The sequence below is a fragment of the Ornithorhynchus anatinus genome, chromosome 1, assembly GCF_004115215.2.
Source record: "Ornithorhynchus anatinus isolate Pmale09 chromosome 1, mOrnAna1.pri.v4, whole genome shotgun sequence".
Lineage (NCBI taxonomy): Eukaryota > Metazoa > Chordata > Mammalia > Monotremata > Ornithorhynchidae > Ornithorhynchus > Ornithorhynchus anatinus.
In genome coordinates, this window is record NC_041728.1 from 182,566,910 (window position 1) to 182,581,514 (window position 14,605).

Below are 14,605 nucleotides of genomic sequence, written 5' to 3' on the forward strand. Positions count from 1 at the left end.
GGCGAGGCGGGGTCTCGCGGGGTCTCCGGAGGGGCGCGGGGGGCGGGCTGGGCCTCGGAGATGAGCCCGGGGGTCCCGGGAGGGGCCGGAGCGGAGTGTCTTCTCCGTCCCAGGGGTGCACCCTGGTCATCCTCGGAAGGGAATTGGGTCTCCACGGCCGGGCTCTGGCCAACCAGTCCAGCATCCTCCTGTTCCACTTCCGCCCTTCGCCCTCTCCGGACTGAGGCCAGATTTTCCCGGACCTGAGGAACCAGGGCCTCAGGCTACAGCAAGGCATCGGTGACGAGGGGTTTCCGAAAGAGGGTCCTCTGGGCCTCTCCTCCTCCTCCTCGTTTTCTTCCACTCCCTCTTCCTCCTCCTTCCTTCTCCGTCCCGCTTCCACCTCCGCCATCGCTTTCCCCTCCTCCTCTTCCTTTTTCTCGTCCTCCACCTTCCCTTCTTCCTCCTTCGCCTTTCTTCTCCCTTCCCCTTCCGTCTCCGCCATTACTTTCTCCACCTTCCGGGCGGCCTCCACCTTCTCTCTCTCCTTCTCCTCTTCCTCCTCCGCCTTCTCTTCTTCCTCTCCCTCGTCGTCCTCCTCTTCATCCTCCTCCTCCTCGTCCTCGAAATCCTGAACGATTTCAAAGACGTGATAGAAGTCCTGGCTCATGACCGCGTAGGCCAGATGTTTGAAACTGTGGAGGCCCGAAGGATGGAGAATTAGGATCTCCGGAGTCGTCCCCCTCCACGACGCCCCCGCCCCGCCCTCCGCCAGGCATTCCGCTCCAACCCCTCCGGCCCACATCCCGTCATGGACAATAATAATGATAATGTTGGTATTTGTTAAGCGTTTACTATGTGCAGAGCGCTGTTGTAAGCGCTGGGGTAGATAAGAGGTAATCAGGTTGTCCCACGTGGGGCTCCCAGTCTTCATCCCCATTTTACAGATGAGGGAACTGAGGCACAGAGAAGTGAAGTGACTCGCCCACAGTCACACAGCTGACAAGTGGAGGAGCCGGGATTTGAACCCATGAACTCTGACTCCCAAGCCCGGGCTCTTTCCACTGAGCCACGACAAGGCCACGTCTCCACCAGGAGCCGGACATGGCGGCCCCGGGCTCCTGGAGATCCCACGAGGGCAGGGAATGAGTCTGTTATATTGATGATCACGGTATTTGTGAGGCGCTTACTATGTGCCAAGCACTGTTCTAAGCGCTGGAGTAGATAGAAGGTCATCAGGTTGTCCCCCGTGGGGCTCACGGTCTCAATCCCCATTTTGATGAGGTCACTGAGGCCCTGAGAAGTGAAATGGTTTGCCCAAGGTCACCCAGCAGACAACGGCAGAGCCGGGATTGTTACCGTCACATCATCCTCTCCCAAGCGCTTAGTACAGTGCTCTGCCCACAGTCAGCGCTCAATAAGTACTACTGATGGTTGATTGATAGGAAAGTGACTCCACCTTCTTCCTGCCCCTATCGGGCAGCATCGTAGCTCAAAGAGCCCGGGTTTAGGAGTCGAAGGTCATGGGTTCTAATCCCGGCTCCGCCACCTGTCAGCTGGGTGACTGTGGGCAAGTCACTTCACTTCTCGGTGCCTCAGTGACCTCATCTGGAAAATGGGGATTAAGGCTGTGAGCCTCACGTGGGACAACCTGATTATCCTCCATCTCCCCCAGCGTTTGGAACAGCGCTCGGCATACAGTAAGCGCTTAACAAATACCAACATTATGGTTAGTATTATTTTCGGGGTGAGGTCCGTGAGGACGGGAGGGGGTAACTGTTCTTGGGGGCGTCAGAAAGGGGTCACGGAGGGGACAGTCATGGTGGGGGGCTACAAGTGGAGGGGAGAGGGATGGGTGAAAGGGTATAGAAGAGGAGGGGCATGGCTGGGAAGGGGCACGGGAAGGGGCCCATTCCCTCTCCTGACCCTCCTCCCCCTCAGCGTCAGGGAAAAGAGCCCGGGCTTGGGAGTCAGAGGATGTGAGTTCTAATCCCGGCTCTGCCACTTGTCTGCTGTGTGACCCTGGGCGTGCCGCTTCACTTCTCTGTACCTCAGTGATCTCATCTGTAACATGGGGATGAAGACCGTGAGCCCCACGTGGAACAACCCGATCAACTTGTATCTGCCCCAGCGCTTAGAACAGTGCTTGGCACATAGTAAGCGCTTAACAGATGCCATTATTATTATTATTATTATTCCACTTTCCCTCTTGCTCTCTTTTCCCTCGGCCTGATTCTTCCCTTTGACTGACCCTCTTCTCAGACCAAACCCCTTGAGGTTGATTCCCCTCAGATCAACCCTCTGCTCAGATTGCCTCCCCTAGGAACAATCCTCTCCTCAAACTGATTCTCCCCTCAGACCAACCGTCTCCTCAGACTGATTCTCCCCTCAGACCAATCCTCCCTTCAGACTGATTCTCCCCTCAGGCCAATCCTCCCTTCAGACTGATTCTCCCCTCAGACCAACCATCTCCTCAGACTGAGTCTCCCCTCAGACCAATCTTCCTTTCAGACTGATTCTCCCCTCAGGCCAATCCTCCCCCAGACTGATTCTCCCCTAAGACCAATCCTCCCCTCAGACTGATTCTCCCCTCAGACCAACCATTTCCTCAGACTGATTCTCCCCTCAGGCCAATCCTCCCTTCGGACGGATTCTCCCCTCAGACCAACCATCTCCTCAGACTGATTGTCCCCTCAGACCAATCCTCCCCTCAGATTGATTCTCTCCTCAGACCAATCCTCCCCTTAGACTGATTCTCCCCTCAGAACAATCCTCCCCCAGACTGATTCTCCCCTCAGACCAATCTCCCTTCAGACTGATTCTCCCCTCAGACTGATTCTCCTCTCAGTCCAATCCTCCCCTTAGACTGATTCTCTCCTCAGAACAATCCTCCACTCGGACTGATTCTCCCCTCAGATCAATCCTCCCCTCAGGCTAACCCTCCCCTCAGACTGATTCTCCCCCCAGACCCACCCTCCCTTCAGACTGACTTCTCCCCTCAGACCAACCGTCCCCTCAGTCTGATTCTCCCCCTCAGACCTCTACTAGCTGAGGGCACCTGGGAGCTTGGAAGCAGTTACAACAGTGCCCTGCACTCACTAAGTGCTCAACCCAGACCCTCAATTGACAGATTGAAGGGGAAGAAAGGCAGGCCGGGCTTCCCGACTCTCTCCCTTCCTCGATTCCTTCCCTTCCCTCCCTTTGTCCCCTTCCCTCCTGCCCTTCCTCCTTCCTCCCTGTCTCGTTTCCTCCCGGCTGCTAATAATAATAATAACTGTGGCATTTGGTAAGTGCTTACTATGTGCCAGGCGCTGTACTAAGCTACAGGATACGAACAATTCGGGTCCTTATATAATAATGTTGGGATTTGTTAAGCGCTTACTATGTGCGGAGCACTGTTCTAAGCGCTGGGGTAAACACAGGGGAATCAGGTCGTCCCACGTGGGGCTCACAGTCTTCATCCCCATTTTACAGATGAGGGAACCGGGGCCCACGGGCTCAATCCCCATTTTACGGAGGAGGTAATTGAGGCCCAGAGAAGTAAAGTGATTTGCCCAAGGTCACCCAGCAGACAGGTGGCAGAGTCAGGATTAGAACCCAGGACCTCCTGACTTCCACGCCCGGGTTCTATCCATTACGCCATGCTGCTTCTTGGTCATCTCCCTCCCCTTCCCCCCGACTCACACTACTCTCCAAACACCCTTCCAGAATCTCCTCCGCTGAGCGGGGCTGTCTGCCTCCATCTGCCACGGCGGCTCTGGAAAGAAAACCCACCGGCGGGAAAATCTGTCAGTGTCCATGGCGGAGACCCCTCACTCTCCTCCATTTTCCTCCCACCGCTCGCCGCCGGGGCCGACGCTCCGTCGCGCTTCATGGTTTCATTGCTCTCGGTGGTCTGCCCCAGGCCCCCTCCCGCTGACACCTTTAGCCCTGCTGGCCCCCCCAGGGGGTGATCATAATAACGATGATAATAATGTTGGTATCTGTTAAGCGCTTACTATGTGCCGAGCACCGTTCTAAGCGCTGGGGGAGATCCGGGGTCATCGGGTCGTCCCACGTGAGGCTCCCGGTCTTCATCCCCATTTTACAGAGGAGGGAACCGAGGCCCAGAGAAGTGAAGTGACTCGCCCACGGTCACACAGCTGACAAGGGGCAGAGCTGGGATTCGAACCCATGACCTCCGATTCCCAAGCCCGGGCTCTTTCCACTGAGCCAACCTTCAGTACAGTGCTCTGCCCACAGGTAGCCTTCAGTCCATCAGTGGAAGAGTTATAATAATAATAACGATAATGATTATGGTATCTGTTAAGTGCTTACTACATGTCAAGCACTGTTCTAAGTGCCGGCCTATTCATTCGTTCAGTCGTATTGATTGGGCGCTTACTGTGTGCAGAGCACTGTACTAGGCGCTTGGGCAAGTACAATTAGAGAAGCAGCGTGGCTCAGTGGAAAGAGCCCGGGCTTTGGAGTCAGAGGTCATGAGTTCGAATCCCAGCTCTGCCACTTGTCGGCTGTGTGACTGTGGGCAAGTCACTTGGCTTCTCTGCGCCTCAGTTCCCTCATCTGTAAAATGGGGCTGAAGACTGTGAGCCCCACGTGGGACAACCTGATTCCCCTGTGTCTACTCCAGCGCTTAGAACGGTGCTCTGCACATAGGAAGCGCTTAACAGATACCAACATTATTATATGGTAATAAAGAGAGACAATCCCTGCCCACAACGAGCTCACGGTCTAGAGGCAGGGAAACAGAACTCGGTACAAAGCCATCAGGTCGTCCCCCGTGGGGCTCTCAGTCTTCATCCCCATTTTCCAGAGGAGGTCACCGAGGCCCAGAGAAGTGAAGTGACTTGCCCAAGGTCACCCAGCAGACAAGTGGCGGGGGCAGGATTAAAACCCATGACCTCTGACTTCCAAGCCTGGGCCCTTCCCACTTGTTTTGTTTTGCTGTCTGTCTCCCCCGATTAGACTGTGAGCCCTTCAATGGGCAGGGATTGTCTCTGTTGCCGAATTGTCCATTCCAAGCGCTTAGCACAGTGCTCTGCACATAGTAAGCGCTCAATAAATACGATTGAATGAATGAATGAATGAATGAACTAAGCCTTGTTGCGACTCTTAACAGGATTGGCAGTCATGTTTCCTGCCTGCCAGGAGTTTGGGTCTTAAAGGAGTTGTGAACGAGTTCAATCAATCAATTAGTGGTATTTATTGAGCACTCGCTGGGTGCGGAACACTGTGCTAAGCATTTGGGAGACAGGATGAAGAGATACGTTACCTGCCCACCAGAAACTCTTAAAGGGGTTGAGAACAAATTCAGTCAGTCGATCATTGGTATTTAATAATTGTAATCACAGTAATGTTGGTATTTGTTAAGCGCTATGTGCAGAGCACTGTTCTAAGCGCTGGGGGAGATACAGGGTCATCAGGTTGTCCCACGTAGGGCTGACAGTCTTCACCTCCCATTTTACAGATGAGGTAACTGAGGCACAGAGAGGTGAAGTGACCTGCCCAGTCACACGGCTGACAAGTGACGGTATTGGTTAAGCGTTTACTGTGTGCCAAGCGCTGTTCTAAGTACTGGGGTAAATACAAGGAAATCAGGTTGTCCCACGTGGGGCTCATCGTCTTCATCCCCATTTTACAGATGAGGAAGCTGAGGCCCGGACAAGTGAAGTGACTTGCCTAAGGTCACCGGGCCGACAAGTGGCGGAGCCGGGATTTGATCCCACGACCTCTGACTCCCAAGCCCGGGCTCTTCCCACTGAACCACGGAGCACTTCCTGTGGGCGAGCGCTGTACTAAACGCTTGGGAGAAAGCCTAACAGAGCTCACGGCTTCTAGTCCCGGCTCTGCCACTCGTCAGCTGTGTGACTGTGGGCAAGTCACTTCACTTCTCTGGGCCTCAGTTCCCTCTGTAAAATGGGGATTAAGACTGGGAGCCCCGCGTGGGACGACCTGATGACCTTGAATCCTCCCAGTGCTTAGAACAATGCTTTGCACATAGTAAGCGCTTAACACATACCTTTATCATTATTATTAGTATGATCCCTGCCCACTAAGGAGTTGACGGGAAGTACTTGATCAATGCCCTCCATCTTTACCAGCTGCCTACTGTAACCTCCCCGTCTCGACCGTCGGCTCCTCGTGGGCAGGGAATGTGTCCGTTTATCGTTCTATTCATCCATTCACTAGGATTTATTGAGCGCTTACTCTGTGCAGAGCACTGGACTAAGCGCTTGGAATGGACAGTTCGGCAACAGATAGAGACCGTCCCTGCCCACTGACGGGCTTACGGTTCTTTTGGCGTCTCCGAGGTGCTTAGTATTCCTTCGGACATTGAACCGCATTTACTGAGCGCTTACTTTGTACAGACCCCTGTACTAAGCACTTGGGAGAGAAGCAGCCTGGCCTAGTGGCTAGAGCCCGAGCCTGGGAGTTAGAGGATCACGGGTTCTAATCCCGGCTCCACCGCTCGTCGGCCTTGTGACCTTGCGCAAGTCGCTTCCCTTCTCTGGGCCTCAGTCCCCTCATCTGGAAAATGGGGATGGAGACGGTGAGCCCCATGCGGGACGGGGACTGGGTCCGACCCGATTTGCTCGTATCCACTCCAGTGTTTAGTACAGTGCCTGGCACATAGTAAGCGCTTAACAAATACCATCATTATAACTGTTATCATTACCCCAAGCGCTTAGAACAGTGGCTGGCACATAGTAAGGGCTTAACAAATACCATCGTTATTATTATTATCTCCCCCAGCGCTTAGAACAGTGCCTGGCACACACTAAGCGCTTAACAAATACCATCATCATTATTATATTATCATCTTACCTTCCTCAGCGCTTAGAACAGTGCCTGGCTCACACTAAGTACTTAACAAATACCATCATCATCATCATCATCATTATTATTCTTATCTACCCCAGCGCTTAGAACAGTGCCTGGCACTACTAAGTTCTTAACAAATACCATCATCATTATTATATTATTATTATTGTTATTCTTATCTACCCCAGCGCTTAGAACAGTGCCTGGCACGTACTAAGTGCTTAACAAATACCATCATCATTTTTATATTATTATTATTGTTATTCTTATCTACCCCAGCGCTTAGAACAGTGCCTGGCACGTACTAAGTGCTTAACAAATACCATCATCATTTTTATATTATTTTATTATTCTTATCTACCCCAGCGCTTAGAACAGTGCCTGGCACGTACTAAGTGCTTAACAAATACCATCATCATTATTATATCATTATTATTCTTATCTACCCCAGTGCTTAGAACAGTGCCTGGCACATACTAAGTGCTTAACAAATACCATCATCATTTTTATATTTTATTAGTCTTATCTACCCCAGCGCTTAGAACAGTGCCTGGCACGTACTAAGTGCTTAACAAATACCATCATCATTTTTATATTATTATTATTCTTACCTACCTCAGTGCTTAGAACAGTGCCTGGCACATACTAAGGTGCTTAACAAACACCGTCATCATTATTATATTATTATTCTTATTCATTCATTCAATAGTATTTATTGAGCGCTTACTATGTGCAGAGCACTGGACTAAGCGCTTGGAATGAACAAGTCGGCGACAGATAGAGACGGTCCCTGCCGTTTGACGGGCTTACGGTCTAATCGGGGGAGACGCACAGACGAGAACGATGGCAATAAAATTATTATTCTTATCTACCCCAGTGCTTAGAACAGTGCCTGGCACATACTACACGCTTAATAACTACCATCATCATTATTATCATTATTATCTACCCCGGCGCTTAGAACAACGCCTGGCACATACTAAGTGCTTAACAAATACCACCATCATCATCATCATCATTATTATTCTTATCTACCTCAGCGCTTAGAACAGTTGCTGGCCCATACTAAATGCTTAACAAATACCATCATCATCATCATCATTATTATTATTCGTATCTACCTCAGCGTTTAGAACAGCGCCTGGCCCATACTAAGTGCTTAACCAAAACCATCATCATCATCATTATTATTATTTACCCCAGCACTTAGAGCAGTGCCTGGCACCTAATCAGTGCTTCACACATACCCTAATTATTATTATTATCATTATTACCACGCAACAGTAAGCACATTCCCTACCCGCAACGGGCTCAGCCCAGCGCTCTGCGCACAGTAAGCGCTCAATAAATGAATGAAGATGGGCCTGGAGTGAGACCCTCCCTCCTCTTCCCCCTCCCAGGATCCCACCCCATTCCTGGGGGTTCATTCCCAGTCTTCCCTGGTTCCCCTCCCCACTGGGAGAACTGGGAGGGGGACCCATCCTCACCCTGGTCCATCCTGGGGCCCGCCTGACTATCCAGGACGGTCAGGGGGCGGTGGACGGAGGGGGGCTCGGTTGCCATGGCGACCACTGTTGAGGGAAGAACTTTGTCAGGTGGGGCGGGGCTTGTCATGAGTGGGGGGGCTTAGGAGAGTGCTTTGCACACAGTGAGCGCCCAATAAATACACTTGAATGAATGAATGAGTGAGTGAGGGCCCAGTAGCCCGGTGGCTAGTGCGGATCTGTTGGTTTCCTGCCTGGTCACTTCCTACAAATGCCTCCACAACTATTACTAAGGGTAATTGGGCTATTTGTTAAGCGCTTACTACGTACCAGGCGCTGTTCCAAGCTCTGGGGTCGATAAAAATAATAATAATAATGACGGTATTTGGTAAGAGCTATGTACCAGGCACTGTTCTAAGCGGTGAGGGCTTACTATGTGCCAGGCACCGTTCTAGGTGCTGGGATGGATGATAAGAATATTAATAATAAAGATGATGATGGAATTTGTGAAGAGCTTATTACGTGCCAGGAACTGTTCTTAGTACTAGGTTATTAATAATAATAATAATAATGATGATAATAAGAATAATAATGAGTTAAGCGCTTACTATTTGCCAAGCACTGTTTCTAGCGCTGGGAGAGATACAAGGCCAGGCACCGTTCTAAGTGCTGGGATGGATGATAAGAATATTAATAATAAAGATGATGATGGAATTTGTTAAGAGCTTATTACGTGCCAGGAACTGTTCTAAGTACTAGGTTATTAATAATAATAATAATAATGATAATGGGTTAAGCGCTTACTATTTGCCAAGCACTGTTTCTAGCGCTGGGAGAGATACAAGGTCATCAGTTTGTCCCTCGTGGGGCTCCCGGTCTTCATCCCCATTTTACTGATGAGGGAACCTGAGGCCTAGAGAAGTGATTTGCCCAAGGTCACACAGCTGACAAGTGACGGAGCTGGGATTTGAACCCACAACCTAGTAGATAATGATGATAATAACGATGGCATTTGTTAAGTGCTTACTATGCGCCAGGCACTGTTTTAAGTGCTGGGGTAGATAATAATAATGATGATGATGACGATGATGATGATAGTATTGGTTAAGAGCTTACTGTGTGTCAGACACTAAGTTCTGGGGGTAGACAATTATGATAATAATAATGATGATGATGACGGCATTTGTTAAGAACTTACTATGTGCCGGACACTGCACTAATTACCAGTTTGGATACAAGCAAATTGGTTTGGACACGGTCCCTGTCCCACAGAGGGCTCATTCTTAATCCAGCGCTTGGAACGGTGCTTCGCACATAGTAAGCACTTAAATGCCATCATTATTATTGATCCCCATTTTACCAATGAGGTCACCGAGGCCCAGAGAGGTGATGTGACTTACCCAGGGTCACACAGCAGACAAGTGGCAGAACAGGAAGCCACGGCCGTCTGACTCCCAGGCCCGGGCCCTACCCACTAGGCCCCAAGCTGATCAGAGGAGCAGCGTGGCTCAGTGGAAAGGGCCAGGGCTTGGGAGGCAGAGGATGTGGGTTCTAATCCCGACTCTGCCGCTTGTCGGCTGTGTGACTTTGGGCAAGTCACTTCACTTCTCTGGGTCTCAGTTACCTCATCTGGAAAATGGGGATGAAGACTGTGGGCCCCACGTGGGGCAACCTGATCACCTTGCATCCCTCCAGCGCTTAGAACGGTGCTCGGCACATAGTAAACGCTTAACAAATACCATCATTATTAATCGGGTTGGACACAGTCCCCGTCCCACATAACAATAATAATAATAATGACGATGGCACTTGTTAAGGGCTCGCTATGTGCAAAGTGCTGTTCTAAACACTGGGGAGGATACAAGGTGATCAGGTTGTCCCACGTGGGGCTCACAGCCTTAATCCTCATTTTCCAGATGAGGCAACTGAGACACAGAAGTGAAGTGACTTGCCCAAAGTCGCACAGCTGACAAGTGGCAGAGCCGGGATTAGAACCCATGACCTCTGACTCCCCAGCCCAGCCTCTTTCCACCGACGGGAGGCACAGGCCCTCCCCACAGCGAGCTTATAGACTAGAGGGGGGAGAAAGACATGAATAGAAATAAATGATACGTGCATAACGAGTGCCATTATTATTATTATTAATTATTAAGAAGGAAAGGGGATACGATTGTGAGCTGTCCCGCGTGAGGCTCACAGTCTTCATCCCCATTTTCCAGATGAGGCAACTGAGGCCCAGAGAAGTGCAGTGACTCGCCCAAAGCTGACAAGTGGCGGAGCCGGGATTTGAACCCGCGACCTCTGACTCCCAAGCCCGGGCTCTTGCCACTGAGCCCCGCTGCTTCTCGTGGGGGCTCACACCCTGAATGGTAACAAGCGACTAGGGTGGCCATTGTGTTTTTCTCTTTCTTTTTTTCTTTTTGTTTTCCAACTCCGGGAGAGAACTGTAGAGAGATTGGGGCCAAATGGCAGTTGCTCCCTAGGTGGGGGTCATGACGGGACATCTGTGTTCTGCTGTTTATCTGCGTCTATCCATCTCCTATCCATTCGTTATTGCTAACCTTCTCACGGGGCCGCGTTCTCGCCCGGCCCGCCGCCGACCCCCGGCCCACGTCCCGCCTCTGGCCCGGAACGCCCTCGAATCCACCACGTAGTCGCCATTCCCCCTTCCAAGCCCTCCCGCGAGGTCCCCTCCTCCGGGAGGCCTTCCCACACTGAGCCCCCCTCTCCCTCCGCTCCTCCTCCCCTCCCCGTCGCCCCGATTCCCTCCCTCCCCGCCCCACCACTTGTACATATTTATAATTCTATCGATTTATTAACGATGCATATATATCTATCATTCTCTTTATTTCTATTGATAATAACAGTAATAGTGTTGGTATCCGTTAAGCGCCTTCTTCGTGCGGAGCGCTGTTCTAAGCGCTGGGGGAGATACAGGGGAATGAGGTTGTCCCACGTGAGGCTCACAGTCTTCATCCCCGTTTTCCAGATGAGGCAGCTGAGGCACAGAGAAGTGAAGGGACTCGCCCACAGTCCCACAGCTGACAAGGGGCAGAGTCGGGATATGAACCCATGACCTCTGACTCCCAAGCCCGGGCTCTTTCCACTGAGCCACGCTTATTGATGCTTTAAGACATTGTTCTCGTCCGTCCGTCTCCCCCGATCAGACGGTAAGCCCGTCAAACGGCAGGGACCGTCTCTATCCGTTGCCGACTTGTTCATTCCAAGCGCTCAGTCCAGTGCTCTGCACATAGTAAGCGCTCAATAAATACTATTGAATGAATGAATGATACCATCGATGCCCGTTTACTCGTTCTGTTTTGTGGTCCGTCTTCCCTCTTCTAGACTGTGAGCCGGTCGTTGGGCAGGGATTGTCTCTATCTGGTCAGCTGTTTGACTTTGGGCAAGTCACTTCACTTCTCTGGGCCTCAGTGACCTCATCTGGAAAATGGGGATGAGGACGGGGAGCCTCACGTGGGACAACCCGATGACCCTGTGTCTCCCCCAGCTCTTAGAACAGTGCTCTGCACCTAGGAAGCGCTTAACGGATACCAACATTATTAGAGAAGCAGCGTGACTCGGTGGAAAGAGCCCGGGCTTGGAAGTCAGAGGTCATGGGTTTGAATCCCGGCTCTGCCACTTGTCAGCCGGGTGACTGTGGGCGAGTCGCTTCGCTTCTCTGTGCCTCGGCGACCTCATCTGTAAAATGGGGATGAAGACCGGGAGCCTCACGTGGGACGGCCCGATGACCCCGTATCTCCCCCGGCGCTTAGAACGGTGCTCTGCCCGTAGTAAGCGCTTACCGAATACCAACATTATTATTATCTGTTGCCAAATTGGACTTTCCAAGCACGTGGTACAGTGCCCTGCACACGGTAAGCGCTCGATAAAGACGACTGAATGAATGAATGAATTTTCCAGATGAGGTCAGGGGCCCAGAGAAGTGAAGTGACCTGTCCGGGGTCACACAGGAGGCACGTAGCAGGGCCGGGGACTAGAACCCAGGACCTCTGACTCCCGGGCCCGCGGCTCCATCCACTAGGCCAGGCTGCTTCCGATGGAGGCCCAGTGAGGTGGTCGGCATTAGAGGAGCGGAGCGTATGCGCAGGGCTGGAGTAGGAGGGCAGTGAGGCGAGGGCGGAGGGGCCCAGCTGATGGATGGCCGCTGGTGACAAGAGTTTTTGTTTGACGCGGAGGGGGACGGGCAACCCCCCGGAGGGTCTTGAGGAGGGGGGAGACGTGGACTGGACGTTTTCGGCCCACCGTCTCCACGTAGGAGAGACAAAAGCGGGGTGGGGAGAAACCCCCTTCATGTGAATCCGGCCCCTTTTCCCATTGGAAAGAGCAGCGGAGGCCAAGAAGGGTGAAAAGGGTGAAATCAGGCGGGGATTGTTCTCCGTCATCTCTGGAGCCCTCTGGGCCGGGATGAATGAATGAAGGTCTGAATGGGTGGACGAATGAATGAGCAGACAGCAGGAGACGGGGGCTTCCGAGGGGTCGGGGGGGGAGAGGGGGGTCCTCTCCGTCTGTCGGAGCTCGGGCGAACAGAGGCCCGTTTGTTCTCCCCTCGCCCCTCGTCGGCCGGACCCCTTTTGTGTGGCGTTGTGTCGTCCGGGGATTGTCTCCGTCCCCTGCAGAAGCGTAGGCGGCGGCCTTCTTTCCCCTGCCCCCTCACGACCTCGGTCCCGTGGTTTCTGGGGCAACCGGGGGGTCCGGGGGGTGGCCGAGGGTCCCCCGGCCCGGCCCGGGGCGGCCCCGCTGAGCGTGGGACGAGGGGGCGTTGAGAAACGGCCGCCGGATAATAATAATAGTAATAACGTTGGTATCTGTGAAGCTCTTACTAGGTGCAGAGCGCTGGGGGAGATACGGGTCATCGGGTTGTCCCGTGTGAGGCTCACTGTTAATCCCCATTTCCCAGATGAGGTCACTGGGGCGCAGAGAAGTTAAATGACTCGCCCACGGTCACACAGCTGACAGGTGGCATGGGGGCCGCCCCTCTCTTCTAGAAGTGGGTTCAGGGGACGTGGGTTCTGATCGTGGCTCCGCCACTGGTCTGCAGGGTGACCTTGAGCAAGGCACTTTGCTTTGTGTGACCTTGGGCAAGTCACTTCTCTGTGCCTCAGTTACCTCATCTGTCAAATGGGGATTAAAACTGTGAGCCCCACATGGGACAAACTGATCACCATGTATCCCCCAGCGCTTAGAACAGTGCTGTGCACATAGTAAGCGCTTAACAAATACCACAGTTTATTCTCTAGGCCTCGGTTAGCTCATCTGGAAAATGGGGTTGAGGACTTTGAGCCTCCCCCCAAAAAATTAGGGACACAAACTGATGACCCTACCTACCTGCGCTTAGAACAGTGCTTGGCACTTAGTGCTTAACAAATACCATAATTATTATATTTATAGAGCCCCCTCCTTTCTTTTGGGGTGGTCGCCTCACTCCCCCGAGGGCCATCTCGTTCCCCTAATAATAATGCCCGTCTTAGGCAGGGGTCGCTCTCTTTGTTGCTGAATTGTACTTCCTAAGCGCTTAGGACAGTGTTCTGCACAGAGTACTGAATGAACAGGGAGGAAAAAAAAATAATAATAATAATGTTGGTATTTGTTAAGCGCTTCCTATGTGCCAAAAACCGTTCTAAACACTGGGGTAGATACAAGGTAATCAGGCTGTCCCACATGAGGCTCCCAGTCTCCATCCCCATAGATGAGGAAACTGAGGCACAGAGAATTTAAGTGACTTGCCCACAGTCACCCAGCTGACAAGGGGCAGAGCCGGGATTCGAACCCACGATCTCCGACTCCCAAGCCCGGGCTCTTTCCACTGAGCCACGCTGCTTCTCTAGACCCCGTCTCCCTCTCCTGGGGGTCACGCTGTTTTCTCGGGGGGGTCGCCCATCTTCTCTGGACCCCTCCCCTCTCTCCTGGGGGCAACCCCTCTTCCACGGGAGAAGCGAGGTGAGGTAGGAGGGGGCGAGATGATTGTTTTAAAGCCACCGGTGAAGAGTTTTTGTTCGATACGGAGGCGGACGGGCCACCGCTGGAGTGTTTTGAGGAGCGGGGTGACGCGTCCTGAACATTTTTGTAGAAAAATGATCCGGGCAGCAGAGTGAAGTGTGGACTGGAGTGGGGAGAGGCAGGAGGTTGGAAGAGCAGAAAGGAGGCCGATGCCGTCGTCCAGGCGGGAGAGGAGGAGCGATCGGATTAACACCATAATAATAATAATGATAATAATGTTGGTATTTGTTCCAAGCGCTTACTATGTGCCGAGCACCGTTCTAAGCGCTGGGGTACATACGGGGTAATCAGGTTGTCCCACG

The 14,605-nt window shown here is 52.3% G+C and overlaps 1 long non-coding RNA gene across 1 annotated transcript; it reads right to left on the bottom strand.

The window, feature by feature from the left end:
• Positions 1–538: 538 nt before the first annotated feature.
• Positions 539–8,347, bottom strand: LOC114809978. The gene is made up of 3 exons (XR_003757741.1): positions 8,289–8,347; positions 3,664–3,736; positions 539–674 (listed from the first exon to the last, which is right to left on the bottom strand). It is a non-coding gene; the product is annotated as an uncharacterized LOC114809978 (long non-coding RNA).
• Positions 8,348–14,605: the final 6,258 nt, after the last annotated feature.